Source organism: Scardinius erythrophthalmus (assembly GCF_964197995.2).
Source record: "Scardinius erythrophthalmus genome assembly, chromosome: 8".
NCBI classification, from domain to species: domain Eukaryota; kingdom Metazoa; phylum Chordata; class Actinopteri; order Cypriniformes; family Leuciscidae; genus Scardinius; species Scardinius erythrophthalmus.
The window spans coordinates 13001037-13014913 of NC_138228.1; positions in this window are offsets into that span (position 1 = coordinate 13001037).

Genomic DNA, 13877 nt, shown 5'->3' on the forward strand with positions numbered 1-13877 from the left:
ATTGAATTGACATTGTTGTGTCTTTTTGTTTTGTTCCTTTGGTACAGTGAATTTAGTGGGGGTAGTCACGCCTCAGTGGTAATAAAATAAGAGAGAGAAAGAGAGAGAAGTGCTCCCTGTCAGAGTCACATCAGCCTATGTCATCGCTCTAATGAATATCATCTAAATTGCTTTGTATATCTGAACAGTTTGGATGTCAATCTAATTTGAGCGCATGCACTGATGGGAAGGGGCCCAGACTAATGAGAAGAGAGCTACGTTTGACAGTGCAATAAGCTTCAACCTGATCAGACAAGTTTGAACAGGAATTCTGACACATGTGCCAATCGAGAGAAAAAAAGTTGATGTGAAAACAGTAGCTTGAATTTGATGTGAAATGCTGTACAGATTGTACTAGTGTCATGCTTATTTCTTGTCTGACATCTTGTCTGAAGTTAGCTGTTATAAAACTATAGCATGTGGGCCAGCACCTGAAAAAAAGTGATAAATTACTTCAAACATAGATTTTCAAAACATGTTACTTCTATAGTGTGGATCTCTGTTCTGGTGTAATTAGCAAAACATTTCATGGTTAACCTGAAATAAATTGATCACTGAGCTAGAACAATCTTCATCTTATCATGGCCTCTTGGAAATCCTGTTCACCCGCTTCTTGAGTGTCAGTTCATATTGTGACCAGACCTGAGTTGATGTGACAGTTTATGACAGCTCCAGAGCACTCATGGGACAGAATCGAGGCAGCTGTCCACAGAGTCCACACTGACTGAATTATTCTCAGCACAAGGGTACGGGTTAAGGTCATTTTCCTTTTCTTAAAGAATGGGAAAATTGTCCTACTACTGAAGTACAGTCAGTTTAAATTAAGTTGGACATCATTTATGCTGAAGTGCTTTAAGTATGATTTAAATGTGTTATTGGTTCAGTCATGGAAGATCATGAGTTAAAAACTAAGCAGTATGAAGAATTATGGTGCATTACACCCTTTTCGATCTGCCCAATAAACAAACTCAAGAAAGTTGTTGTATGTCCAAAATATTTAACAGCTGGACAGGGAATATTTTGAGCAGCTGAATTGCTATTCACTACCATTTCCCCAGACAGCTGTCAAGAGCATTTTGGCATGATATCTGACAGATTTGCAAAAGACACTCGTTTCAGGGCATTACACCATACATTGTTAATTTAATGCATGATGACACGACCAATTATAGTGAGCTACATGCTCAAATAGCATGTCAAAAGCTGTGTATCAATCCTTTTGATCCTGTTTTCCAACACCTTAAGTGATACCTTAAGCAACATTTCTGACTGCGAGTGAAGTGCTGACCAAGTAAAACGCTTGAGAGGAACACACTGGCTGATCTAGCTATATTTGCAAGAAAAGTAAGGTCTAAAACAAGATGTGTTGGTGTATAAATAAAAGCATATATTTCATTTTATACACTAGAGTGTACCAAACAACCCCCAAGAGAACTGTGATATCTCTCTCAGAACTATAGTTTTGGTTTTGCTCAATTTATTATTGTATTCCCTGCCTCTCTTGACAGAATTAAGAAACAGAAATCTTTTTTGAACATGTTGGCTGTACCGCCCTACAAAATCTTATAGTCATCACATAAATAAATCAAATAAATACATTTCAAATATTTACAAACAAAAGACTATTGTAACACCAGTGAAACCGCCTTAAAGATTGCCTATGACTGCATATCTATAAGATGTGTTCTGCACCCAGTATTTCTGGTTAGATTTACTTTGTCCATTTAGCACTGTATTATAATGGGGATAAAAAGTCTGAGAGCTGATCATTTGGGATTTAAAATATATATATTGAACATTTAATAAAGAAAATAATGACATACAAAGAAAATTTCAATGCATGATGTTTAATTTCACAAGTTCATTTGCCCATTTAACCTTTTTGGCTTGCTGTCTGCAATGGAGGGGCTCGAGGAAGCAGCTTCAACTCGAGCTGAGATATACCCCCTCCTGCTTGGAAAATGAGTATGGTTGCAAGATGCATAAATTATGTTGGAGTTGGGGAGGTGGAGGGATGCCGAAACGTCTGATGCCAGAGCATGGTAAGTATCTGTTTATGTGCTCCGCAGTTAATTGAAAGATTAGATGGGTTCACTCCTCCCGAAATTACGTTTAGGAACTTAACTTAAAACATTTTCACTAGAATCATTTTTTACCTTTATTTGAACTATCTTTTAGCAGATCAGATCTTGTTTGTCTATCTGGTTAGATTTAATTGTTTGTTTGATGGTGCATTTATATATGGACGTAAAATTGTGCCAAATGTTTAAGACCACAAAAAAATCTCACCTTAAACCTGGAAATAACTAAATATATATTGCTTTAAATTAAAAAATAATGCAAAATATAGTAATCACTAGTCATAGATAGATGCTTTTGTCTATCTTGTTTCATTTGAAATGACCTCATTTTGAGCAGAAAAATGTCAGACATGTCAAGATTTTAAAAAGAAGCTGAACATTGTAGCATGCTAGCTCTCTGCCATCGCCAGAGTTGTCTGACATGGTGGCAAGACTTCTGACATTGTGTATTCAGAATGATCTGACAAGGCATCCACTCATGTTCTGTCAAGGCTCATTCGAAATGTGGTAATGGTCTCATCCCTGTCCATCGTCCCTCTCCGCACGCTTCAGCCGTATGCATAGGTGGCGTTTAGATGCAACGTCCCAGAAATGCATGAGCTGAGCGCTTCACGCGACCTCCTGGGCCGAGCTAGCCGTCCGGAGATGGCAGGGGACGCGATTCAGTGTGACACTCCTGGTTGGAGCTGCCAAACTGCCACTTCCTGTCCCCTTTATTCACACATTGAGGGAGTTGAAATACAGTGTTTTGAAAATCACTGATAAGACATCTGTCTGCTTGTCTGGGCTTTCTGTTTGACTGTCATGATCATGTTTGGCCACCTCTCATTCAAAGTCAATGCCAGCTCTAATCTGCATTACAGAGGAGCAGATAGTGCTGCTACGGCATTTAATGGTCAGTTCAGTTATGTCTAACCTAAGAAAGTTTTACAGATAAAAAGTTTAACAGAACAAATAAATAAAATCTTAATAGACTGTAAAAATGAAAAGATTATGGAGGAACCTTTTGGAGTTGCTAATTCATGCTAGCAACATGCGAAAACGTGCTAATTCATGCTAGCATTGTGCTAATCCATGTTAGCAATGTGTTTAAACATGCTAACAATGTGATAATTCATGCGTACCATGTGTTAAAACATGGTAGCAATGTGCTAACTCATGTTAGCAATGTGCAAAAATCTATCTATCTATCTATCTATCTATCTATCTATCTATCTATCTATCTATCTATCTATCTATCTATCTATCTATCTATTTTCTGATAGACTGTATTGCCTACTTCAAACTTTCTGGTCAGGCTTTCTCAAGCCAACTTCAAAGTTTGTCTCGACAAACATTTTTGTCTAGTTTATTTATATTTCTTGTTGATACTATGGTTGCTATTAACTTTTATTATAATAAACAAACTGAAAAACTGAGCCAAATACATAATAAGAAATGTTTATTGCATATTATATATTTTTTTAATACATACACTTGCATGTACATAGAATAGACTAAATAGCAAAACATAGAAAAAAATATATATATTATGATACATAAGCAAAATTCATATGGAAGGCTTTTCAATACATAAAAAAAATGCATGTAAATACAAATATTCCATGTAATAAATGTAATTATTTTAGTGTTGTTACATATTGACAACACTAATTAAAAGTGCATCAAATATTTTTGCATACTTAACTTTAAAACATTTATGTGTCTCAATCCGCTTGTTCAGACATCGCTGTTTCCAGGTCCAAAAGCTCTATCAGATGCCAAAAGCAAACAACATATGGTGCTAATATACACTCACAGTTTGTTGTAATACTACCCAAAAATCATGATCCAAACCTTTTTCTCTATACCAAAATCTCAGATGGTCACATTTATTCAGCTTTTATGAATCGTTAAAATAAATCAAGGGCAGAACACTGTGAGCCTAGAGAATGTCAACAGTGAATCAACAGTGATCATAAACGGCTTGAGTAGAGGCTTGGACCCGGAAACAGTATTCCTTACATCATGACTTTGCACCTTAAATCTGTAATGAGATTAAATGTTGCCACATTTACTGTTGTTCTGTGAACGTTCACAGGTGAATTCCAGTCATTTCAAAAGGAATCCACATAATCAGGAATTTCTTGTGAAGTCAAAAAATTTCAGTATGGGTCCAAGTTGGTCACTCAAATTCGCTGCATTAATTGACCAACTTTAAAAGTTGAGCTGGTTAAAAAAGATTTCTGTGAGTTGTTCTTCATACATTACATCGCTACACCTTTGACATCGGACAATATACCTTTTTGCCAACAAAATTTCACAGAAATTTCACAAATGTAACAGCACCTTTACTCCGTTCCAACATAAAATGCAATCAACACAATATTCACAAGGAACGTTTGAGGTTATTAACGAGTCAGAGAAGTGAAAAGGTGCTGCAGCTTCGTTTTTTCCTCTTTTCTGGTGGTCCTGGCACTTGATTTTCAGGTCTACAAGAGGTTTTTATTCCTGTTCAAACGTGTACAGAATACTATGCCAAGTATGCCAAATACTATATTAACGTGACAGTTGTGAAAATAAAAATCATTTCCCAATCCTTGTGACATTTCAAACCTGTTTGACTTTCTGTTTGTAGAACCCAAAAGCATATCTCAGACATAATGCAACCCCAGGCACCGTTCACTTTCATATCATGAAAAAAACTGTATATCATTCATGAATCCATTCTTACATGAACTCATCTCATTCAATGCAATGCAACAATTTATGTAAAAATGGATAAGTATTCTATTGAGCTACAAAAATGTTACAGAAAATATAAAAAGTATCATGTGAGTCCACAATTCATGTTATGAGTTGTAAGTCTTATGAAGACTCACCACATTACAGCACCTTGTCTAACATTATCAGTGAATATCTCCCAAACTATCATTGAAATTATATTTACAGATAGGTAGAGGATAAATAAATAAATAACACATTAAAAACACAAGCACAGTCAAACAATAGCTACAATTTCACACAGAAAAGGTAATAGAAATAAAGTACTTACATGTGCTGCTGGTACTGAAATTCAATGTAGCCTGCCATTGTAGCCTACTGGTTGTTGACATTGTACATTGTACAAATGTACTGGTTGTTCTGGGGAAAGAAAAGAACAAAGCTAATAATATCCATGCACAACATAAAAATATACTTATTGGCAAGCAAAGGGCTAAAAAAAAAATGTATTTGAGGGAATGGGGGAACCTGTAAGTGAATAAACAAATTATATTAACCACTTGTAGGCTATAACATCCTGTAGGCCTTTAGGCCTAAAGAAATGACAATGATGGCACTTATCTGCTAAAATGTCGCCTAAATGAAAACAGTTGTACAATACGCTGACTAAAAAACATCAAAAGACTAATAAATGGCATTAAGTTAATTTTGTAGCACATTGTTCTCATTAGATTCGTTAGCAGCGCGGCTAAATCATTCATACCCGATAGCCGTGCATGCAATAGCCTATTAACGAGGTGTAGCCTAAACAGTAAAACATTTTATGTATAATAATAAATTACGCATAGCCTATGTGTGAACATATATTGAGTACACTGTGTATTTATTTATTTGGCGAGTGCACAAACCTTGTAATGGAAAAACCCGCAGAAGTGGCTGCAGGCTTTGATGAGAGGAGCCGTTACTTTTTCAAAGATGAGCTGAGCTTTTTTTTGCGCGCAAGCAGCGCGAGGATCCATAGAGGAATAGCAGCAGTTTCGAGACAACATAACAATTTTCTTCTTCTTTTTCTTGTTATTAATGTTGTTTAGGGTTTAAATTACAATATAAAATATACTGAATAACTGTACTAAATGGATACAGAATCAAACGTAAGTATAATAATACAATTATTATGAGCATTATTATTAATAGTAGCCTAAATGTACTAGCAGTGCTCGAAGTTGACTGGTATTATCGGAGAAAGAGTTTTGAGGCACTTAAAATACATTTTGAAGTCCCTTGTCTTGAGTAGGCTATGGAGAGGCTATTTGAAGCACCTTTACCGTGTGTCAATTACTGACACTGTTGATTTCTAGTTTCACTCTGCATACACTGTTTAAATCTGTCCAAACAGGAAACACTGAATAACAATAGCAAGGACAGCCACTTCTTCCAATCAGTCATATAAGTCGTTTCAGTTTTTCAGTAATTTGTAGCCTTTTAATATTGTTCAGACAGCACAAACATGAACACAAACACACCCACAGTCTCTCATGCTTCTTTCCCCATACCTTCAACATGTCAGTTCAGCACAGAAGAATGACAGAGAGGTGATAACGCGTTGGAGAACACACGCACGTACATCTTTGCATACAGACATCAAAGAGGTGCAGAATCTTGTCAAAGCTGTGAACATCAGCCTGTGTGCTTGGCAGGGTGAGTCCTTCCCTCATGAAAAAATGCCCCAATAATAACATGAGCTGTGAGACAGAGGTGTCAACTCTGTCCATCAGCTTGGTGTGAGGATATTACATTTTACCTAAGAAAGAATTCACAAAGGAAACATCTGTAGTCTGTAACAACTCATTGTGCATTTATAAATGGCTAGACTTAACAACATTTACTTTCAGATTAATAAAACAATATGCTATTGCTAAACTGAATAAAACAGTTTTTCAGATAAAACGTGTGCACATATAACTTAAATGTGGAAAATACATGAAATTCTTACCTTTTATAAAAATGTATATTAAAACTATTTGAAAAGATCATAAGAAATCATCAAAAATAAATAATCCTATTGGTCATCATTGTTCATTTTCCACATATTTCCTACAGCCATCACGTAATAATTTAATACATTCGCTTACCTTAAGAACACAAACACAAAAACAAGAGGATATATGTAATCATGTAATGTTCTAAACGTAACATTTCTCTATTTATTAATGCAACTATTTATATAATTAATAATCATCATGCCATATAAGTATCTACAGTGAAATAATGCGTTGTATAAAAAGGATAACAATCGCAGAAAATACTGTAGTTGCATTTAGAGTAAAATACCATGTTGCAATGCATATATTGTATGATTTCTCTCATCTCTTTACATTTTCTGTTTATTATATAGTTAATTAATCTGCATTTTATTTCATTTGCTGTTGTTTTACAAGCCAGCTAGTTACTAAACAAATGTATCCTGAAATAAACACAAACACAGGCACCGAGCGCAACATGCTTGACTCTGCCAATGTGATCTGACTTGACCCTGTGACAGGTGTACTTGTCAAGGACGAGCCTGTCCCTTCCGATTCCACTTCATGTAAATGCGCAAGAGACAAGAGTTTTCATGTTTTTTGCGTGGCAGGAATCAAATCTTTTTTTGTTTCAGTGAAACAGTAAATACAAACTCTTTGAATGATTAGACAACAATTCGACAGCAAATATCATAGATCATGATTAATAATCCACTGCAGAGGAAACATGAAATGCAGACATCATTAGCATTGACTGTAACTGTTGCAAAACCCATTCTGACACTCTTCTGATTAATGTGAGTTGGCAGACATCAGCGTCAGCTTTAATCTGAAGGCGATGATAGGCTTTGAAATATGGCCAGGATATTGTAAACTCTTTAAAAACGTGAATGCCTCATCCAGACAGATTTAATAGAACCTTCCTCCCCTGCACTGACCCAATCATGGGATTTCAAATGTGATATATAACAAAATGCAAGACACTCATTAAATTGCATATGCCAATTTTCTGAGCATACTTTAATAGGCTAATTGATTTAATCCTCATGTTCTGTTGAGATTAACTTTATTGTTGTCATGTTTGGAGTCCAAGTGTGAAACCGATAATAGCAAAATCGAAATTAACGTCTTATTCTCCTGCCAGTATTTTTCTATAAGTTCCTCGAAGCCCAGTAAGCATATATGTCTCTTTTAAACAAATGTACTTTTAAAAAATGTGATTGGCAAGATGACTCAAAAATGATTTAAAATAAGGCAAAGCAAGCATTAAAATAAGTAAACAACTAAAAATAAAGATTGTTTTTACATTTTAATTCATCACTTCAACAAGAGGCTACAGAGATACAAATAACCACTTTAAGAAGGAACTTCAATAACTTCTGCATGATAAAAAAACCAGCATTTCCCTGGGTAGTTCTAAATGAAGAAAAGTCCTATAAAAAGTACATTGTAAACAGACAGCTATGAAGTTATGAAGCCCGGAGAACATAAAACATGCTTCGTCTGGAGGTGGGGGTGACTGTTTATGCAAAGTTAGCCCCCAACCCACCACTGTCTCTCACATCATCATTCACAAGAAGTGTTGCTATGACAGCGGGATATTGACAGGTGTGACAGAACTTTGATTGCAGCGTCAGCCTCCGAGCTGGGGCTTGTCATCTGTCAGGTGTGAGCAAAGCTCTGCTGGGCTGATGACACTTACAAATATGGACGGCAGAAAGAGGGAATGTTTTAAAACACTTAGATAATGATTTAACTGATGGTCTTGTTCCTGTGTGGACATCATACATTTACATCTCGGCAAACTGCACCAATGACACTACTAAACTTCATTCACCCCATTGTGAGAAATCAACAAATTGAAGATACACAAACACAGGAAACACTTATTAAAAATAATCAATGAATCATTTCATTTTAAATTCTATTGTGATCTACATTCTTATTGAATGCGTGATTGCGTAACTCGATGCCTGCTCAAAGGCCTCAGCAGGACCAGTTTCAATGGCCACCAGGTACAAATAAAACATTTGATTGGTTGAAGAATCTGTCACTTGGAATTTTGTCATTTTTTCCTTTGGGATTTTTAAAAAGTCTTTGTTAAAGCGTTATTAGCCATGAATTAACCAAGCCAATCAACGAGGTGAATCACAACACTACAAACTTTGATTTGAAGCTAAAACTATTTGAAAATCGGACAAAAATATAAAGGTTCATGACTGTGTACAAGAATACAAAGGTTCAAGACTGCTGATCGCAATGCTTAACGGGATTGAAGTTCTTTCCCTAACTAAAGCCATCAATCCCATTAAAGGTGAACTATGCAGGGTTTTTTTTACCTTAACCGAACAGCTTCGGAGTCATTGGAATGGTTATATGACTTTTTTCAGGTTGAATGGTGGTCTTCTCGCACCCCCCTAGCGCCTTTGAGCGGAAAAACCACCCTTGCAACTTTGGGCTGGCGGGACGCTTTACGGCACTGCACACATACACTATCTAAACATTTATATGCTAGCCTTCTGTGTATCATACATACTGTACCTCAGTGGACATGGCTCCGTGCGTTCGCCAGCTTATTTGAAAACAAATGCACATGACAGAAGGAAGAAGATGGGAGGGGGGAGAGTCGCCAACGAGTTTTGATGACAGTGTTGTCAAATATCTATTCCGAAGCTGTAGGGGGAGCTCTATAGAGAACCTCGTGAGCAAAAAGCGAGAAAACAGTGAAGAAATTGCATAGAAATATGTGGAAACTGCATAGCGCTGCTTTAAGTATTGCGAACAGCAAAATCAGATTAAAAACTTCTCATTTAAAATGTTTATTATATGTAACAACAATATATTTTAAGTTTATTGCAAAATATGCATACATATTCAAACGTTTAAGTATTTTGAGAGTGTTGAGAGATTGACTCGATTTTCGTCACTCGCAGTGCTTCATGAGAGTGGGCGGAGCTAATGAGATATTTTGGCACATGTTGCTATTTTCGACTCTGATTGATGTCATTTTTGGTACAGCATCATGGGTAATGTAGTTTTTCCAACTCGAATTCTGCTGTTAAAAACGATTATTTCAAAACTAAGTTGAAATAATGCATGCTAACGGCTTCAACAGAAGCAAATACTATCAATTAACAATTATCAATTCAAACAACAGAAACAGATTAAATATTTTTTTTACACATTACACATTAAATAACATTTCTCACTTTGCTAAAAAAAAAAAAAAAAAAAAACGGTGTGCATGGCATACGAATGTGAATGTATATGTAAATCTAAAAGGACAGCTCAAATTTGAGTTTAAGAAGGCAAGAGAAGACAATGTGAATGGAGGAAAAAGATGTTTCCCTGCCACCACAAGTGTTTGGAAGCTTTGACAGGCACATCTCACACAGGCTGACAGCTCTGTCAATAGCCCCAGGATGGCAGGTCTGATTGACAGCTAGCAGGTGGTGGCTGAATGGAGTTGTCAGGGCAACTGTCAATCAGCAGCATTGCCATGGAAACAAGGGAGGTAACACAGCTGCCCATGGTGATCTATTGTTTTACCAGTCAAGCACATGCATAGTAGAACACTTTCACTGCAAATCTCCAAAATGAATGTAATTGCTTCACATGTTTTGTCTCTGAAAATTGAAATAGGCTATATAAAATCAGTCCAAACTTGCATAGTAAAATCAGGAGCAAGAATCCATCTCAAGCATGCAATAAAAAAACAGCTCTCTGTCTTTTCGGCTTCATTCATACTGCTAATTGCACTCAAGCTAAATCCAGGGCAGGTTTGTCATTCGAGCATAAATTGATACTCCCCATCTGGCTCCATTAGATGTGTTAACTACACAACTAATTGGTGTGTAATTGCCGTTAATAACTGTTGCTTTGAGATGAGAATCAGATGTTTCAATTATGGGGTGAAATGGCCACTCTGAGGCACTATGGTTTGGTATAGCTGATATGTTGACTCTAATGATGACATATCCAGACTGAGCCCAGTCACCTCGGAGAGACTCTGACCCCTAAAATGGTGGATCAGCATGAAAGACCAGCTGGACGTTATAGAGCTCATTGGCCCAGAAGCGATTATTAGTGCGATCCTTATCAGTGACAGTTTCAGTAACACAGATGCCCCCCAAGCCCTTGAGACAGTGGCATAAAATAGAAGGCACCACAGTGGCTCTACATTCATTATTTACTGACACACCAAACAATCTGAAAACACTGACCTATGAGTGAGAATTAAAGTGATGGTTCTCCCAAAAAATGAACATTTTGTCAGCATTTACTCTCATGTTGATTTAAACTTTTTCGTATTTCATCTGTGAAACACAAGAGAAGTTTAGCAGAAAGTTCATGCTGCTATTTTCAGTTAAATGGAAGTGAATGGTGGCTAGAGGTTGTCAAAAATGAACAATGATAATCAGTATGTTCAATATAAGAAAAAAAAAACACAGGCTTGGAACATAATTGTAACGCTAATATCAACATAAGACGACGATGATGATGATGATAATAATCCAACGTTAATTAAATAACAACTAATAAGAGACCAACATGCGAGAACACAAACAATTCTGGACAATGAACTGAACGAAGGGAGGAACTTAAATACACAGTGATGATTAACTAAAAGACAAACAGCTGTGATGATTAGTGTCCATGGTGAGTGACTGATGTGTGGCAAGAACTAGAACAAAAGAACACATGTGATGTATTAAAACAAACTGAAAGTCCATGAAAACAGACTAACTAAACATAACTGTGACAGTCATGAGGGTGAGTAAATGGTGACAGAATTTTTTTTATCTATAGTTTTTCCTTGAAACCAAGCTTTGCACAGAAGTCCGGCTAAATAACATAAAAAAATCAACTCCAAGCCATTTTAAGCATGGCTTGAGATCATGCTTGAAAAAATTTGATTCGTGTTGATCATTCTGTCTTTCTAGACAGAAATTAATTGAATGGACTATGCTTCATTCAGCCCAGCTGCTGACTCAGAATCTGTCCACATCCAAATGTCAATGTGCTGATGGATAAGTCTGCAGTCAAACACAAATGACTGATACCGGTAAAAAACAAAGGCATTAATGGAGGCAGTCCTACTCAGAAGTACTCAGTCCTTGCCTTTAAATGCCAAAAGTAATAATGGAGCACTCTCTGGACTATTCTGACTGTTTCCAAGAAGGTGAATGCTATGCGAACCTTATAAATGACTCTTAAGATGTGCCTGTGATTTATTATGACATATCACATCATTCAATACAAATACATAATCTAACATGACTAACAGGCCTACAAGCTTGAGTTGCCTCAATAAAGTTAGAGACAAAAAGACATCCTGCCACCCATCATTGGTTGATTTTATATTTGCGTTACTATACAGTAAAAATATATATATATATATATAGGCTATATATATATATATATATATATATATATATATATATATATATATATATATATATATATATATATATAGGCTATATACATACTGTATATCATCACTGGCCAAAGGGGCGGTCGCCAGTCACACTACACATTTCATTTACGTTGACTTCCATTCATACGCATGCGAATGCGTCAGAATGTTATGGAAGGCCAAAGGGGTCAAAATGTGTCAAACTAAAGTGTAAACTTTAGTTTGACACGTTTTTGCCCTATTGGCCTCCAACAGACCGTAAACGCATACGAATGCGAAAAGTTTCACATTTCGTTGCGTGAACTCTGAGCTACGAATTCGCATCACGTGAAAACGTGTTTAGAAGATCGATATGTCACAGTGTGATCTCTTGGCTGAATTAAGAGAACGATATTTTTGCAGTAAAGTTGAGTAGGTTGTATATTTTTTACTATTTGTTATTAATGTTTATAAAAAAGACGCTTCATATCATGACCATTGCAGTGTCCAAATATATTTTGCACGCACAAAGTCTAGTGTGACCGCAGCAATTAAGGGCAAGCTCACATTGGTCACACTAAACAACAAGAGGCTTGTTCGACTTCATGCAGCTCTGCGCAGACTGATCGGTGGCTGACTTGAAGCAGTGCATGCCGGTTAGAAATTTTGTCCGACTTGATACAGCGCCGACACCACGTGACTGTGACGTATGCCATCCAAGCACCGCGAGAGCGATTCGAGAGCAGCCAGAGGAGCTGCACGAGCTCTGATGACGACACAACTGTTCCACGATTGGCCGAATCCACCTCATGAAAACAATGATGTGTGTTTTGTGTTTATTAGAACACCTTCAGTTCCACTAATGCTCACAAATCTGTTTTTCATAACAGTAAATTCTCTTTTCATGTAGTCACAATGTTATATTGTGTCATATGAAAATAAAACTGATTAAAAAAAACCACAGACCCCACTACATTGGTATTTAAATAGTATAGGCTTATGTTGAACTTTGCTCTTGTACAAACAGACGCTGTTGCAGACATAAAGTATTAAATGGAAACGTATTTGAAACGTGCGTATTTGACAAATATTGCATTTATTTCACTTCAGCTGTGGTAAAGTATGCAAACACCACGTGAGAGGTCACTACGGGAAGCAGAAAGCGTCCGACTTCACGACTCCTTTCCGCCTGCACGCGGCAACTCTCGCCGATCGGTTACATCCAGCCGCAGCCGATGGCGAACACACCTGAGGTTTCTTGTCATCTTGTCTTGTCATCTACATGCATACTACACAACACAAAGAAGACTAGGTGTACAAACTTCAAGACATTTGATCAAGAGGCAGTCCTGACCAACAGCGGGGAAAAAAAGTTCTCTCACATAAATTCACACAAATGATTAGTCTACGAAATTTTTCTGCATTGTGATTGGTTGAATTAGTTCTATGGAATGCCTGGTCTGCTAAAATAATAAATAAATACACATACAATACATACATATACAAAGAAATGTAAAAAAAAAATTATATATATATATATATAAATACATTATTTAAGAATTGACATACATGATGATGCAAACAATAAGGTTAGAAAAAATGGAAATAAATTTAAGGGGCGAAATATCACAGCTTAAT